The 18,867-nt window shown below is 44.6% G+C and overlaps 1 protein-coding gene across 1 annotated transcript in view; it reads left to right on the top strand.

Moving 5' to 3' along the window:
- Positions 1-18,867, top strand: part of USH2A (usherin) — a 1,656,840-nt gene that overhangs the window by 1,104,949 nt on the left and 533,024 nt on the right. The gene's annotated exons all lie outside the window — the stretch shown is intronic.

Here is an 18,867-nt window from a genome sequence, read left to right as displayed (position 1 = left end):
GCTCTAAGGATCAGTTTCCAGACTGTGCACTTGAATTATACATTATACATATGTTACCTTATAATGGACTAAGGTGTATATTCTACGGTGCGTTGCTGTTATTAATCTGGTACATTATCATACATGCAGCAGCTGAATTTACTGTATATACTGTATTTATGAAGGGGCCCAGACGTTGCACTCTCTAATGGTTAGTCAAACCAATGAGGTGGCAGGCCACACCACATCTGCAGACTGGCCACACCCCTAACATGGACCCCTACCACTGCATTCCGCCGGTGGGCCCTAAATGCCCCAGTCAAGCCATAACCCAAACCCCAGTCTTCTAACAAAATGAACCCTTGCTGTTAAATGTAACCTGACTCATCCTGGAGATTACATTCCATCAGGCATTGTAGAGTAACAGTTTATTCTAGATGTCTGTGATCTACCTGCTGGGATTTGGTTTTTTATTGTTTTATCAGCTACTGTCATTTGTGTTCGAAATAAACAAGTTTATTTCATCAAAGATCCCGAGATATCGGTACAGAAACAATTCTTATCTGGCCACGAAAAAGGTGAGAGAAACCTTAATCGTGCAACCTTTAATTATTTGATTACTATTACATACAGTGTACACTAGATACGTCTCTGTCTTGTCCCACGTGTGCTATAGAGATTCCTTCCATCACATGTATGTAATGTGTAACAGGTCGTTCTGTCTGTACTGCCGCTCTCCCGGCCCGAAATTATGTTGCCCTTAATGTATTATGTTAAAGTGTGTATATATATATATATATATATATATATATATCTGTATATCGGAGCGGCTGCGTGTGCAATGTGTGAGCCCGTGCAACAGCGGCTGGGTCTGAGTGACCCCCATAGACCATTTCTCACTTGTATAACTACGTGTCCTGTCCTTGAATTATTTATTATAGTACACAGCACAAATATAGGAAATTCAGGAAAATGTATTTCGACTTGACCAAGGTTACAATGTGGCTCTCATTACGGTTTGTTCCTGAGTTCTGTACATTAAGTCGATAGTCACTATGCTAACATACTGTATCATATGTCGACAATATGGGCATGTCGACAGTTTGCATATGCTGACATGTTAGATTACAGCATTTCCGTGTTATTTCATAAGATCCGGTCACCTACATCTGGGGTAGCACAGTGACACATCTGTTTGAGCGTCCATTCCTACGAAGGTCCTTATTTAAAATGATCTATAATATAGGGGAATATTTACTATTGGGCGGTTTGTTAGGCCAGAAATGATCGGCCGCTATGATTGATGTATGGAAAGCGGTTACAGAAATTACAGCTGTATCAGGCAGGTTTAGTGTAGATCGATTTAGAGTTGAGAGAGGTGCGCATCTTTGGTCTACTCTAAATTGCAGTGTAAGAACAAAGGGCCTCATTCAGACCTGATTGCAGCAGCAAAATTGTTCTCTAATGGGCAGAACCATGGGGGTCATTCCGAGTTGTTAGCTCGTTATTTTTTTTGTCGCAACGGAGCGATTACTCGCTAATGCGCATGCGCAATGTCCGCAGTGCGACTGCGCCAAGTAAATTTGCTATGCAGTTAGGAATTTTACTCACGGCATTATGAGGTTTTTTCTTCGTTCTGGTGATCGTAGTGTGATTGACAGGAAGTGGGTGTTTCTGGGCGGAAACTGGCCGTTTTATGGGTGTGTGTGAAAAAACGCTGCCGTTTCTGGGAAAAACGCGGGAGTGGCTGGAGAAAAGGGGGAGTGTCTGGGCGAACGCTGGGCGTGTTTGTGACGTCAAACCAGGAACGTCAAGCACTGAACTGATCGCAGATGCCGAGTAAGTTTGGAGCTACTCAGAAACTGCTAAGAAGTGTCTATTCGCAATTCTGCTAATCTTTCGTTCACAATTTTGATAAGCTAAGATTCACTCCCAGTAGGCGGCGGCTTAGCGTGTGCAAAGCTGCTAAAAGCAGCTAGCGAGCGAACAACTCGGAATGACCCCCCATGTGCACTGCAGGGGGGGCAGATGTAACATGTGCAGAGAGAGTTAGATTTGGGTGGGGTGTATTCAAACTGAAATCTAAATTGCAGTGTAAAAATAAAGCAGCCAGTATTTACCCTGCACAGAAACAATATAACCCACCCAAATCTAACACTCTCTGCACATGTTACATCTGCCCCACCTGCAGTGCACATGGTTTTGCCCATTAGAGAACAATTTTGCTGCTGCGATCAGGACTGAATTAGGCCCAGAGCTGCCCAATATTTGTGTCCCATGTGCAAAAGCGGCCATTGCCCTCCGTGCATGCAACAGAAATGTTTCTACATCCCTTATAGCAAGTTACGGTTCATCCCAACGCAGGTCCGAACCCTCTCGCTGGATTTGCTCCTAACTCTTTGCGGCCTTGACCTAACAAATGAAAACAACGCTAATATTAAATGCAAATAGGCCGCACTTTGCACCTAATATTAAGGCCACTTATAATTTTGCGGTCAAACCTGGCGAGAAGAGTTGGCGTGCAAATGTCGCCGCTTTGTCACTAGACCCCTTAATGCGCAGCTACTGTCGGAGGTGGATTATAAAAGATCTCTTCGCAATGTGCTGATGAAAAGATAAGTGTCAGATACATAATGTTTTGGAAGTTTTACCCAATTTTATCACAAATAAAGTTTAACTTTCAAGCTATCATTCAGAAGATTTTTTATAGGCAATTTCTCCATGCTCTAGGGAAGACACAGTGAGGGCATTAGATATGGATTGTAAAACGAGTTTATACAACAAGGACGTGGAGAGACAACTATTGCACAGTGGGGGTCATTCCAAGTTGATCGCTCGCTAGCAGTTTTTAGCAGCCATGCAAACGCTATGCCGCCGCCCACTGGGAGTGTATTTTAGCTTAGCAGAAGTGCGAGCGGATGTATCGCAGAGCGACTACAAAGTTTTTTCGTGCAGTTTCAGAGTAGCTCAAAACCTACTCAGCGCTTACGATCACTTCAGACTATTCAGTTGCGGATTTGACGTCACAAACACGCCCTGCGTTCGGCCAGCCACGCCTGCATTTTTCCTGCCACGCCTGCGTTTTTCCGCACACTCCCTGAAAACAGTCAGTTAACACCCAGAAACGCCCACTTCATGTCAATCACTCTGCAGTCACCAGTGCGACTGAAATGCATCGCTAGACCCTGTGCAAAACTACATCGTTCGTTGTGCCTGTACGATGCGTGTGCGCATTGCGCCGCATACGCATGCGCAGAATTGCCATTTTTTAGCCTGATCGCTGCACTGCGAACAAATGCAGCTAGCGATCAACTCGGAATGACCCCCAGTATCTCCACAAAACGTACAATATCAATTCGTCCACATTAGAAATGTTGTGTTGTTTAGGTCCAATAGAAAATGCACAATCAGCGTCTTGTTTTAAAATGTATTAACTGTACGTGTTTAGGCTCTGTGATCTGTAATGCTCGGAATAGGGTTCTATCATTTGTTGCACCGTGCTTTACTCAAAGACATATAGAAAGTATCCCTGAGTTTCCCCACGCGTCCTCGGGCGTTCCCCGCCTTATTCAACTCCATAGTAGGGATGGCGTTAACCACCGCTGGTTTGTAGTTAAGGCGGTCTGTAACTAATGGCGAGTGTTTCGGCCATTGATGTGGGAGGCCTGATACCGCTCATTAGCGGCGGAAGTCCGTACTCAGGGGTGTTCGTGTGTACAGTGCGCCATGTCCCGCGCATGCACCAACAAATTGGTGGCTCAAACAGCAATGGCTTCCCACAGATGACTTCAAAACATCGACCATCGATGTCAGATGCAGTAATTATCATTTCTGGATTTCTCAAATTCCTGGACAACAGAAATCTGGATAAAAGATCCCGCACCTATATAATAAAATGCATTAGATCGACATGGTGAAAAGGTCTACATGCCAACGGTCAACACAGCATATGGTCGACTTGAGTGTTTTACAATATTTCCATTTTTAGAACTTGTTCATACTTTATCATCCACGTGGACTACGATTGGGAATGGAGAGTGGTAACCTGTGCTGAGCGTAGCGGTAGTGAAGAGAGGCAACTTGTCCGATGCATGGCGAACAATGCGGTACACTAATTGAGGGTCAATTAAGAGGCTAAAAGTAAGAAATTACCCCCACCCCGTGAAATACCTAAAAAAAACTAATGTCTGCTATTTCATGTGTCAACAGTGTGTGTGAGTGTGTGTGTGTGCAGTGTGTGTGTGTGTATATGCTTGTGCAGTGTATATGCAGTGTGTTTGTGTGTGTGTGTGTGTGTGTGTGTGTGTGTGTGTGTGTGTGTGTGTGCATACAGTATCTGTACAGTGTATGTATACCACCCAACTGCCCTGATTTTTGCGGACAGTCCCTTTTTTTGGGACTGTCCCACCCATGGGGCGCAGTGTCCAGTGGTGGATGGGGGCAATTGGGAGCAGGGCCAGCTCCAGGCATGTTCAAATAGAGTGGCCGCGCAGGGCGACACCCTTAATGGACGCCGCGCGCTGGCGCCGCCATATTCGAACCTGGAGCCGGCCCTGTGCAGCATTGTCTTTGAACTCTTGTGTGCGCTAACGTCAAGCGCTTTGGAGGCCGCCTGGCCGAACCCGGACCTGCATTCACCCGCCCACACCCGGACCTGCACCCGCCCGCCTGCCAGCCGCACCCGGACCTGCAGCACCCGGACCTGCACCCGCCCGCACCCTTCCGTACCCGGACAGCAGTACTCCTCTCCCTCCCAGCGCCGCAGGTATTTTTCTTTGGGGGGGGGGGGTATGGATGGCACTGTGTGGGGTCATATATGCGCTGTGGGGGCATTTATCTGGCACTGTGGGGGCATTTATCTGGCACTGTGGGGGGATTTATCTGGCACTGTGGGATCATATCTGCACTGTGGGGGCATTTATCTGGCACTGTGGGGGCATTTATCTGGCACTGTAGGGGCATTTATCTGACACTGTGGGGGCATATCTGCACTGTGGGGGCATTTATCTGGCACTGTGGGGGCATTTATCTGGCACCGTGGGGGCATATCTTGCACTGTGGGGGCATATCTGGCACTGTGGGGGCATTTATGTATCTGGCACTGTGGGGGCATTTATGTATCTGGAACTGTGGGGGCATTTCTGTATCTGGCACTGTGTGGGCATTTCTGGCACTGTGTGGGCATTTCTGGCACTGTGGGGGCATTTATGTATCTGGCACTGTGGGGGCATTTCTGTATCTGGAACTGTGGGGACATATCTGGAACTGTGGGGACATTTATGTATCTGGCATTGTGGGGGCATTTCTGTATCTGGCACTGTGGGGGCATTTCTGTATCTGGCACTGTGGGGGCATGTATGTATCTGGCACTGTAGGGGCATATCTGGCACTGTGGGGGCATTTATGTATCTGGAACTGTGGGGACATATCTGGCACTGTGGGGGCATTTATGTATCTGGCACTGTGGGGGCATATCTGGCACTGTGGGGGCATTTATGTATCTGGCACTGTGGTGGCATTTATGTTTCTGGCACTATAGGGGAATTTATGTATCTGGCACTGTGGGGGGCATTTATCTGGCACTGTGGGGGCATTTATCTGACACTGTGGGGGCTTTTCGGTATCTGGCACTGTAGGGGCATTTATGTATCTGGCACTGTGGGGACATATCTGGCACTGTGTGGCCATTTATGTATCTGGCACTGCTGGGCGGCATGTCATGTGTAGCTGGCACGGCTGGGGAGCATATCATGTAGTGTTCCCGCTAGGCATCTGTGGCTAGGCAATGAGTCTCAGTGCTCTGCCTGGAGCAAAGTGTCTAACGCGCTTTGCCTGGCGCAAAGTGTCTAACGTGCTCTGCCTGGCGCAAAGTGTCTAACGTGCTCTGCCGGGCGCAGAGTGTCTAACATGCTCTGCCTGGCGCAAAGTGTCTAACGTGCTCTGCCTGGCGCAAAGTGTCTAACGTGCTCTGCATGGCGCAAAGTGTCTAACGTGCTCTGCCTGGCGCAAAGTGTCTAACGTGCTCTGCCTGGCGCAAAGTGTCTAACGTGCTCTGCCTGGCGCAAAGTGTCTAACGTGCTCTGCCTGGCGCAAAGTGTCTAGGAGGTTCTACCTGGTGCAGTGTGTATTAGCTGCACTACTGTGTGGTGTAATGCGAATTGCCACTATTATGTGGCCACGCACCTTCCCCACGAAGCAACGCCCCTAAATTTTTGCTGCGCGCCGAAGGCACGCACTGTCCACGCTTTCCATGTAGGTAGATGAGCACCAAGCATTACAGTATGTACATCATTTTGCCCTCCTAACTTAAAAATGTGCCCTCCCTGTGATCAGCACCATGCCCTAAAAAGTGAACACTATCATGTGTAGCTGGCACTGCTGCGGGGCATGTCATGTGTAGCTGGCACTGCTGGGGGGCATGTCATGTGTAGCTGGCACTGCTGGGGGGCATGTCATGTGTAACTGGCACTGCTGGGGGGCATGTCATGTGTAGCTGGCACTGCTGGGGGGCATGTCATGTGTAGCTGGCACTGCTGGGGGGCATATCAGGTCTATCTGGCACTGCACATTATGTGTATCTGGCACTATACTGGAGACATTCTGTGTATCCGGCACTATACTGGAGACATTCTGTGTATCTGGCACTATACTGGAGACATTATGTGTATCTGGCACTATACTGGAGACATTATGTGTATCTGGCACTATACTGGAGACATTATGTGTATCCGGCACTATACTGGAGACATTATGTGTATCTGGCACTATACTGGAGACATTGTGTGTATCCGGCACTATACTGGAGACATTATGTGTATCTGGCACTATACTGGAGACATTATGTGTATCTGGCACTATACTGGAGACATTATGTGTATCCGGCACTATACTGGAGACATAATGTGTATCTGGCACTATACTGGAGACATTATGTGTATCCGGCACTATACTGGAGACATTATGTGTATCTGGCACTATACTGGAGACATTATGTGTTTCTGGCACTATACTGGAGACATAATGTGTATCTGGCACTATACTGGAGACATCATGTGTATCTGGCACTATACTGGAGACATTCTGTGTATCTGGCACTATACTGGAGACATTATGTGTATCTGGCACTATACTGGAGACATTATGTGTATCTGGCACTATACTGGAGACATTATGTGTATCTGGCACTATACTGGAGACATTCTGTGTATCTGGCACTATACTGGAGACATTGTGTGTATCTGGCACTATACTGGAGACATTCTGTGTATCCGGCACTATACTGGAGACAGTATGTGTATCTGGCACTATACTAGAGACATTGGCCAGTATTTATTAAAAATCAGATTTTGGCCGATTTGTGTTTTTTTTTCTAAGTCCCAATCCGGGAATTCACTAAGCACCAATTTCGGCAGTGTCTGCTCTATTCGTAATGGTTTGAATGACAACGTTCCGAAATACGAATGAATAGACCATCAGTCAAACGCGGCTGTTATTTCATAGAATACGGGAATTCACTATTCATTCGTATTTGGGTGTTAGTTTCTAAATGCTCAAATGCGGTCGTATTTTTTTGCGATTCGTTAAAAAAAGCGGCAAAAAAATAGACCTGCTTTTTTCAGTCGTGTTTACATGTGTTGCAAATAAAAAATCACTCACACCTGAATTAGGATGCCTATAAAAGGATGTTAGGCCCATTTCAGTACACCTACTCTCAGAAATGGCAGCAGGACTGTGGGCCAGTGATCTTTTGTGTGCTGTGGGATTCCTCAGACATCAGCCTGTAAGTACCCAGGGCCAAGAAACTGAACATGGTCAGCAGGTTGTACAGGTTCCGCGGAGGCTGCGCAGGCCTCGTTTTTTTAGGGGGCGTTTAAACTTGAACGCATTGTCCGATGATAAGGTCATACAGATGTTCCGTCTGAATCGTAACAACATTTTCCGTCTGTATGACCTTGTCAAACTGGGCCTAGACCATGAGACAGCACGCTCTCGCCCTATCTCAGGCCTGCACAAACTCCTGGCTGTGTTGCACTTTATGGCTACTGGCAGCTTTCAGGCTGTGTCTGGGGATGTCATAGGAATCTCACAGTCCTCATTTTCAAGAATCTTAACACAGGTGATGTATACCTAACGACCTCTTCTGTGTTTGTTTTAATTTCTCGGTGGCCAGTTCTGTCCTAAAATATCATGTTTATTGTTCTTTAAAATGTTCACACAGGTGTTGGCTGTTTTGCAGCCCCACATCGAGGCCTCAATCTGCTTCCCTACCCAGGAGTCTCAGTGGCATGCCGTCAGGGTAGATTTCTATGAGCTGGCTGGCATGCCCAATGTGCTTGGAGCCATAGATTGCACACACATTCAGCTGAGACCACCTAGGGGCAGGCACCACATATATACAAACCGCCATTTCGAACACTCCACAAATGTGCAGGTGGTTTGTGATGCAAATCTCAAAATAATGAGTGTTGTTGCCGGTTACCCTGGGGGCTGCCATGACTCCTTCATCCTCAGTCAGTCATCCCTCTTTGATAAGTTTGAGGACGGACAAATGCCAGGTGGATGGCTGCTGGGTATGTAATTTGATATGTGTAGGCCTGCGTATACTTTGTCCAAATACAGGGGCAGATGTATTAACCTGTAGAAGGCATAAGGAAGTGAGAAACCAGTGATCTGTGCAAGGTGATAAAGGCACCAGCCAATCTGCTCCAATATGTAAATGAACATTTAGGAACAGATTGTCTGCTGCCTTTATTACCTTGCACATATCACTGGTTTTTCACTTCCTTATGCCTTCTACAGGTTAATACATCTGGCCCACAGTGTGTAACTTATGTGTTGCTGTATCTTAACATGAATCACGTTACTATATCTGTCTTTTAGGTGATGGAGGATATGGCTGTTTCTCTTGGCTTCTAACTCCATTGTCCCGACCTGATACCCCTGCTGAACACAATTACAATAATGCACATAAGTCCACGCGGAATGTGATAGAAAGATGTTTTGGTGTGCTGAAATCTAGGTTTCGGTGTCTGGATAAGTCTGGTGGCCTTTTGTTGTATAGTCCCTCCAAGGTGACTCAAATTGTGTTCTGCTGCTGCTTTCTTCATAACATGTGTTTGCAACAACATCTGCCACATGTTGAGGAGGAGGAGGAGGAAGAAAGCAGCCAGCAAGCAGAGGAATTAGAGACATCTGGTGATACTTGGAGTACTGATGTAGGGAGGCAGGTTAGGCAACAGATCATCAATCGCTATTTCTAAGGTAAGCTTGGTTTGCTTTTTTCTTTTGTTGTGTATTCATAAATAGATGTTTTGCCATTTTTACCAAAATCCATTACTCAGAATGTGTCTGTCTCCTTGACACATACAAACATACCCTCGCTATATGAAAAACAAATGTCGCATGTGTATTGTGTGTATTTTTAATCTCAAAACAACAGATTATGAGTGGCATGCATTAAGTCTGGATAAGTGTTCGAAAACTTGCACTGCTAATTTCTTACAAGCCCACATCATCCATTTAGTATTTCACTTTATCATTGTGTGTTACAGGTTCACAAACTCGGCCCTCAGGACCACACACAGTGCATGTTTTTCTCATAACCCAGTAGAAGCACAGGTGTATGAATTACTCACCGACATATGTTAAAAGGTTCACAGGTGGAGCTAATTATGTCACTTGTGATTCTGTGAGGAGACCTGCAAAACAGGCACTGTGTGGGTTCCTGAGGGCCGAGTTTGTGAACCTGTGTTCCCAAAAAACACTCCTCAACATATAATATGTTTGCCTTGAGGAATACATGTGTCCCTATGTGTGATGCACCATCATATTTATGAATCACAAACTTACTGTAATCAGGAATAATTTATTTCCTAATGTTTGATGCTGTAAACTTGATGATGTGTAAGTAAATACACAGTTTGCCACACATATACATTATTATACACAGTTTTTGTTTTTTGTTGTAAAAGTACATATTTGTTTGTTTCAGCATCATGTGTAAAAACATGCTTAATATTTTTTTACACTCACAAACATGTCCCAACAATACTGACATTCATTTGGACAATGTTTTTCAAACAAAACAAAGGCAACATATTACAAGCTTTTTACGCAACTCAATTGTGTTCTTCTTGTAATGTTGTATAGATAAGATAGCTAAGATATGTATCACTAACATTGTAATTTGGATTGTCTGCAGGCAAAGAGAATGATTTGAATCTAGAAAGAGTAATGATTAGAAAAAAATCAAGTGGTCAGTTTACTTCCTGCTAAAGACATTCTGCCTGGCTGGCAATTATTGTATCTGCAGACAAAGAGAATGATTGGAATCTAGAAAGAGTAATGATTAGAAAAAAATCAAGTGGTCAGTTTACTTCCTGCTAAAGACATTCTGCCTGGCTGGCAATTATTGTATCTGCAGGCAAAGAGAATGATTGGAATCTAGAAAGAGTAATGATTAGAAAAAAATCAAGTGGTCAGTTTACTTCCTGCTAAAGACATTCTGCCTGGCTGGCAATTATTGTATCTGCAGGCAAAGAGAATGATTGGAATCTAGAAAGAGTAATGATTAGAAAAAAATCAAGTGGTCAGTTTACGTCCTGCTAACATGTATGTGTGGCTCCATCAACATTTCCCTCCTCCAATACCAAATAAAAATGTTAATGATTAAATGTGCATACTATTTTTTTTTTTTTTTTTGGCCCACTTATAATTAATGATGTTGAAAAAAGGGTCAAGGAGCTAAGTGTTATATTTTTTTAGCAACAAAAACACTTGCTAACTATTTTGAGTTACTTATCACAAATGTCTAACTTGTTTTTTTTTCACGTTTTTTTGGGTGGCTGCTTGTCCTGCCCTTTGCCTTTAGCACTATCATGTTGTCGTGCTCTGGTGGACCGTCTTGGTGGTGATGAGACTGGCGTGATATTTGGAGTAGTACCAGAACTGCTGCTTGTTTGCTGTTGGTGCATGCATCTGAGTGTTTCATTCAGGTTAGTGAGGGTGGCATTGAGTTCACGTGTAGCAGCATTTTGATTGTCTACTATTCGGAATAAACTTTCATTAATCTTTTGATTGTTTTGAAAAATGCTCATATAACTTTGCTGTTGTCTGTGCTGTTCTTCCATTATGCGCTGTAAGTTGCCCATGACCTGTGTAATGTCTGTACGCATGAGTTCCATGGTATTGCCTATTCTGGTTGTTTGTTCATTTTGTCTGCTCAGATTTCTTGATATTCTTCTGAGGTGAGATGGTAGGCTTGCAAACATTTGTGTCTGCTTATGCAGGCAATCTTCATTAGTGGCCTGCTGTCTAGCCCAAATAGTCCAAAACACCTGATCAGGGCCTTGTGTTCCTGTTGTTGTTGGGCTGTGTTGTGGTGGTGGTGTGCTTTGCTGTGGTGGTGTACTCACAGGTGCTGGGGGGCTCATTCCTTGCATTAATGGCTGCATTTCTAAGATGTTTGTCTCCTCCATGTCACTGTGTTGGTGTTGTTGCGGAGGGATGCTGTTCCCAGGACTCGAAGCTGAAATGTTAAACAAATCTCCGTTAGCTATCCGTATGTTTGAGAAATGTTAAAAACAACACTACACATGGAACACATGTCATTCACTGTTGCTTACAACTATTCTGGCTACCAACATCATCACTCATAGCTTAAATACATACATATGCCTGTTTGAGTCAAATGTGTCTGGTTACTTAATTGTGAAAGCAAACACTTTCGTTTTATTGTAGCTCACACATACTCAACCATAAAAACACATTGGAATACATAATGTGTTACCTTATAGCTTTGTTCTAACAAACATAGTAATGTTTTTATATGTATTTTGCAATGTTACCTCAAGCACACATGTGATTTTTGGAAAAACAACCTTACTTTTAGCAAACAAACCAACATGCTTTTTTGTTGCAGCATCTTATACCCAATGTCATACTGTATGGCTCAAGTGGACATACATATCTTTACTGGATGTGGACAAGGCCATTTAGTTTGGATTCCATTTCAGCTTTTACTTACTGCGGTAAGTATTTTAGTTTTGGATGTGTTTTGACTTAATGCGGTTATGACTGATTTTGATTATGTCCTGACATTTTACAAATTTTTTTCAGTTTGATACTCACAATCAAGATGAGGGGAGTGTGGATGACGTCTTGGAGGTGTGTCCAAAATTTGGAGTGGGGGTACAGAACATACGGACGATAATCTTCGTGGCGGGGTAGCCTGCTGTGTTTGTGACGGGACATACGACCTTGCTTTCTTTTCGGTCACAGGTTTTTTGTGGTGATGTCTTACAGAGGTGCCACTTCTGCTGCTCCATACTTCTTTTGATGGACCTTTTAATGAAAGTGCAATTTTGTTATGCCCATTCCTTTACAAGCATACCCTATACTACAATGGACACTTTACCTGCTTCCGCAGCGTCATCATCATCAGATGTGATAGGAGTTACTGGCCGACGAGTAGTACTGCTTTTTTCAGACACTGTATAAAATGAATTATATTAAAAAATCATGCTATTGTGTATACATCCACCCATTATGCTTATAAACATTTATTCTTTTAGAAATGCTTTGTTTTTATTTAAAACAAACACAAGGACCAGAAATAACAAAAAAAAAAAAAAAAAAACAATGACCAAAACACATATGCACTATGGCAACATCAACACAGGAAAACATGTACAGGACACTGACATAGGCCACAAGTTCAAGAAAAGGTTTTAAAAAAAAAAACCACACAACTTCATTTTGTATTGGAAGGAAAAATAATACAGATGCAATATATAATTTGCTCTGTGATGTGGCACTCCAAATACACATTACCACTATATGAGCAAAAACAAAATGCAGCAATTTATAAAAAAATTACACTGCAGTGTGGTGTCACGGTACAAATACAAGCCAAAAAAAATAAATATTGTTTTTAACATTAAATAATTAACATTATCTAAAGATGACATTACACATGTAAGTGGTTTCCAAACCACTTTCCAGTACTCCAGCCTCTAACATGACAACCACTTTTTATTAAAATTTCCACATGGATCACTTAAATAAAAAACATAGTCACAATTTTTTTTAAAAACAACGCCCAAATGGAAAACATTATTGCAGGACAATTCAGAGACACACCAAGTCCAAACTACACATGCAAAATATCTGTCTGAAAAACACATGACATACAATAAAGTAAGATGTTACATTGGCTTTTATATAAAACATTAAGCAAAACAATGTATTTGCAGACACACACTTGAAGATGGGAGTAATATGCAACGTCACATGACACACATTACAAAAACAAAACAAAAAAACAAACAAAAATGTAAATGCAAATACACATGCTCACCATTCTTCCTGGGCCTATCTGAATCCCGGACATGGGTTGCAGAGACAACTTCTGGAGGGATTACACTCCGCATGGGCTCCTCATACTCCAGATAACTTGCAATATAGGGCTGCCCACCACCGGTTTTCCGGGCCGACTTGGCCTCCTTGGCCATTTTGGACTTGACACGTCGCTTTATGTCATAGTACCGTTTGCGGCACGTGTCCTCTGTACGCTTGACCACCTCCTCACTATTGACAGCAGCAACTACTTTCGCCCACAACACCGTCTTCCTCTGTGTTGGCACATTGGCGGACTCAGGGCCAAATAGCTGCCTCTGATACTTCATCAGCTCACGCACCAATGCCACATTTTCTGCAAAACTAAACTTAACATTCCGCCCAGTCTTAGTAGTGGTGCGTGGCTGCGGAGCACTCTGACTGTCACTATCACTTGAGGCTGCTGCAGCAACTTCACCCACCTCCTCCACCTCACTAACCTCACTAACACTCACCTCCTCCATCTGACCGACCTCCTCCCCCTCACTCACACCCTCCACCTCTGAGTCACACATAATTGTGTGTCACTCTAAACAGTTAACACAGGGAAAAAAAAAGACAAACAACACACTCCTCCACTACCACTACACAACTCACACACACACACTGACAAGGGACTATAAAGAAAAATAACTTGGACTAAAAATGAGACAAAACCACAAAATACAAGACAACAAGAATGACAAGACGACTTTCAAACACAATACCACACTCACAAATCGCTACCACCACTCCTCTTCAAACCACAAATTCACCTACCTCCACAGCACAACCTCACTCCTCCTCACCACTAACTAAACCCACGAGGTGCGGACGGTTTGGGGCGTATTTATATGGTTGCGCACAGACACTCCTACCATCTGAAACACAACCAATCACGAACGGGGATGAAAATCGAAACTGAAAGTGAAAATGCGTCCGCGGGAAAAAAAAACCACTGCCGCGTTTAACTTAGGAAAAAAAACAGCAAATACAACAAAAACACGTACGCAAACGACAATGACGGCCGTAAATGTGGCAAAAAAAACTGACTGGCATCGACATCGGAAAACACGAAAACCATAAAGTCGACTGCTTCGTAACTTTGCGTATATGGATTCAAAAAGTTGCATGAAAATGCACCCGATACAAAACGAGTTTAAACACAACACAAACTGACTCAAACACGAATATTAGTAAATATTGCCCATTATGTGTATCTGGCACTATACTGGAGACATTATGTGTATCTGGCACTATACTGGAGACATTTTGTGTATCTGGCACTATACTGGGGTCATTATGTGTATCCGGCACTATACTGGAGACATTATGTGTATCTGACACTATACTGGAGACAGTATGTGTATCTGGCACTATACTAGAGACATTATGTGTATCTGGCACTATACTGGAGACATTATGTGTATCTGGCACTATACTGGGGTCATTATGTGTATCCGGCACTATACTGGAGACATTATGTGTATCTGACACTATACTGGAGACAGTATGTGTATCTGGCACTATACTAGAGACATTATGTGTATCTGGCACTATACTAGAGACATTATGTGTATCTGGCACTATACTGGAGACATTATGTGTATCTGGCACTATACTGGAGACATTATGTGTATCTGGCACTATACTGGAGACATTATGTGTATCTGACACTATACTGGAGACAGTATGTGTATCTGGCACTATACTGGAGATATTCTGTGTATCCGGCACTATACTGGAGACAGTATGTGTATCTGACACTATACTGGAGACATTATGTGTATCTGGCACTATACTGGAGACATTGTGTGTATCTGACACTATACTGGAGACATTATGTGTATCTGGCACTATACTGGAGACATTATGTGTATCTGACACTATACTGGAGACATTATGTATATCTGGCACTATACTGGAGACATTATGTGTATCTGGCACTATACTGGAGACATTATGTGTATCTGGCACTATACTGGAGACATTATGTGTATCTGGCACTATACTGGAGACATTATGTGTATCTGACACTATACTGGAGACAGTATGTGTATCTGACACTATACTAGAGACAGTATGTGTATCTGGCACTATACTAGAGACATTATGTGTATCTGGCACTATACTGGAGACATTATGTGTATCTGGCACTATACTGGAGACATTATGTGTATCTGGCACTATACTGGAGACATTATGTGTATCTGGCACTATACTGGGGTCATTATGTGTATCTGGCACTATACTGGAGACATTGCGGTATATTTGCTAAGGTCCCGATTTTGACCGAGATGCCGCTTTTTCTTCAAAGTGTCATCTCTGTAATTTACTAAGCAAAAATCACGGCAGTGATGAGGGCATTCGTAATATTTTGGAAGTCCTAGGAAAAAATCACGAATCAATACACCATCGGTCAAATACGCCTGCAATTTGGTAGAAATCGGGAATTAACTAAAAAGTGCAAATCACAAACACTGCCGACAATAGCCAAACACTGCCGTGCAGAAATACAATTCGTAAAAAAGTGCTAAAAAAATCCAGACCTGCTTTTTTATCCCGTGTTTGGATAGGCATGCAGGGATCCATGAGATCCGTGCATGTTTATCAGTGGGAAGGGGTGGGAAAGTGTTCATTTTTTGAAAAAAAATTGCGTGGGGTCCCCCCTCCTAAGCAAAACCAGCCTCGGGCTCTTTGAGCCGGTCCTGGTTGCAAAAATATGGGCAAAAAATTGACAGGGGTTCCCCCATATTTAAACAACCAGCACCGGGCTCTGCGCCTGGTCCTGGTTCCAAAAATACGGGGGACAAAAAGCGTAGGGGTCCCCCGTATTTTTGAAACCAGCACCGGGCTCCACTAGCTGGACAGATAATGCCACAGCCGGGGGTCACTTTTATACAGCGCCCTGCGGCCGTGGCATTAAATACCCAACTAGTCACCCCTGGCCGGGGTACCCTGGAGGAGTGGGAACCCCTTCAATCAAGGGGTCCCCCCCCTCCATAAACCCAAGGGCCAGGGGTGAAGCCCGAGGCTGTCCCCCCCATCCATGGGCTGCGGATGGGAGGCTGATAGCCTTTGTTGAAAGTGTTGAATATTGTTTTTAATAGCAGTACTACAAGTCCCAGCAAGCCTCCCCCGCAAGCTGGTACTTGGAGAACCACAAGTACCAGCATGCGGCGGAAAAACGGGCCCGCTGGTACCTGTAGTAGTAGTACTACTACTAAAAAAATACCCCAGTAAAAACATAAGACACACACCTTGAAAGTATAACTTTAATACATACATCCACACCACCATATACACATACTTACCTTATGTTCACACGAGGGTCGGTCCTCTTCTCCATGTAGAATCCATGGTGTACCTGTTGAAAAAATGATACCTACAAAATCCAGGGTAGAAGGCTCTTCTGCTTGTAATCCATTTGTAATCCACGTACTTGTCAAAATAAAAAAACGGACACCTGACCTCGAACTGAAAGGGGCCCCATGTTTTCACATGGGACCCCTTTCCCTGAATGCCAGAAACCCCCTCTGACTTATGTCTAAGTGGGCTCCATCAGCCAATCAGGGAACGCCACGTTGTGGCACCCTCCTGATCGGCTGTGTGCTCCTGTACTGTCTGACAGGCGGCACACGGCAGTGTTACAATGTAGCGCCTATGCGCTCCATTATAACCAATGGTGGGAACTTTGTGGTCAGCGGTGAGGTTACTTTCGGTCAACCGCTGACCACAAAGTTCCCACCATTGGTTACAATGGAGCGCATAGGCGCTACATTGTAACACTGCCGTGTGCCGCCTGTCGTACAGTAATAGATGGGCTCCGCAGGAGACATGGGCACTTTAAGAAAGAATTTAGGTTCTGGTGTGCACTGGTTCCTCCCTCTATGCCCCTCCTCCAGACCTCAGTTTGAGACTGTGCCCGGACGAGCTGGGTGCTGTTCAGTGAACTCTCCTGAGCTTGCTGTAAGAAATTATTTTGTTAGGTTTTTTATTTTCAGGGAGATCTGCTGGCAACAGACTCCCTGCATCGTGGGACAGAGGGGAGAGAAGCAGCCCTACTCTCTGAAGCTAGGTCCTGCTTCTTAGGCTACTGGACACCATTAGCTCCAGAGGGATCGTACACAGGATCTCACCCTCGTCGTCCGATCCCAGAGCCGCGCCGCCGTCCCCCTCGCAGAGCCGGAAGACAGAAGCCGGGTGAGTATGAGAAGCAAGAAGACTTCGAAACCGGCGGCAGAAGACTCCGTTTTTCACTGAGGTAACGCACAGCACTGCAGCTGTGCGCCATTGCTCCCACACACCTCACATACTCCGGTCACTGTAAGGGTGCAGGGCGCAGGGGGGGGGGGGGGGGGGGGGGCGCCCTGGGCAGCATATGGACCTCTTTTGGCAAAAGTACACATATATACAGTTGGGCACTGTATATATGTATGAGCCCCCGCCAAGAAAATGTATATTTAAGCGGGACAGAAGCCCGCCGTCGAGGGGGCGGGGCTTCTTCCTCAGCACTCACCTGCGCCATTTTTTCTCCACAGCTCCGCTGAGAGGAAGCTCCCCAGGCTCTCCCCTGCAGATACACGGTAGAAGAGGGTAAAAAGAGAGGGGGGGGGCACATAATTAGGCGCAAAAATCAATATAAACAGCAGCTACTGGGTTAACATTAAGTTACTGTGTTATTCCTGGGTTTATAGCGCTGGGGTGTGTGCTGGCATACTCTCTCTCTGTCTCTCCAAAGGGCCTTGCGGGGGAATTGTCTTCATATGAGCATTCCCTGAGTGTGTGGTGTGTCGGTACGTGTGTGTCGACATGTCTGAGGTAAAAGGCTCCCCTAGGGAGGAGATGGAGCAAATGTGTGTGTGAGGGGTGTCTCCGTCGACAACGCCGACACCTGTTTGGATATGTGTAATTAAGTGCTAAGGTGAATTTATTGCACAAAAGATTAGAGAACAGACAGGGAATCTACCCATGTCTGTCCCTATGTCGCAGAGACCTTCAGAGTCTCTCAATGCTCACTTTCCAAAATAATAGACACTGATATCGACACGGAGTCTGACTCCAGTGTCGACTACGATAATGCAAAGTTACAGCCAAAATGGCAGAAAAGTATTCAATATATGATTATTGTAATAAAAGATGATTTGCATATCACTGATGACTCATCTGTCCCTGACACGAGGTACACATGTTTAAGGGGAAGAAAGCTGAGGTAAATTTCCCTCCTCTCATGATGAAAAAGAGCGTGAATCTCCAGACAAGAAGCTGCAGCTTCCCACAAAGAATTCTCAGGGAGTATCCTTTCCCTAATGGGGCCAGGATACGATGGGAATCTTCCCCTAGGGTGTCACGTTTGGCCAAAAGGTAGTGCTGACTTAACAGCTATCCTCAGGGATCCTGCAGATAGCGTGCACATTCTGGTACACTACTCAGACCGGCGATTGTGTCGGCATGGGTTTATAGAGCTGTGGCAGCGTGGACAGATACCTTATCAGCAGAGATTGAGACCCTATT

The sequence above is a fragment of the Pseudophryne corroboree genome, chromosome 4, assembly GCF_028390025.1.
Source record: "Pseudophryne corroboree isolate aPseCor3 chromosome 4, aPseCor3.hap2, whole genome shotgun sequence".
In the NCBI taxonomy this organism is placed as follows: Eukaryota; Metazoa; Chordata; class Amphibia; order Anura; family Myobatrachidae; genus Pseudophryne; species Pseudophryne corroboree.
This window is presented reverse-complemented; position numbering and strand designations above follow the sequence as displayed.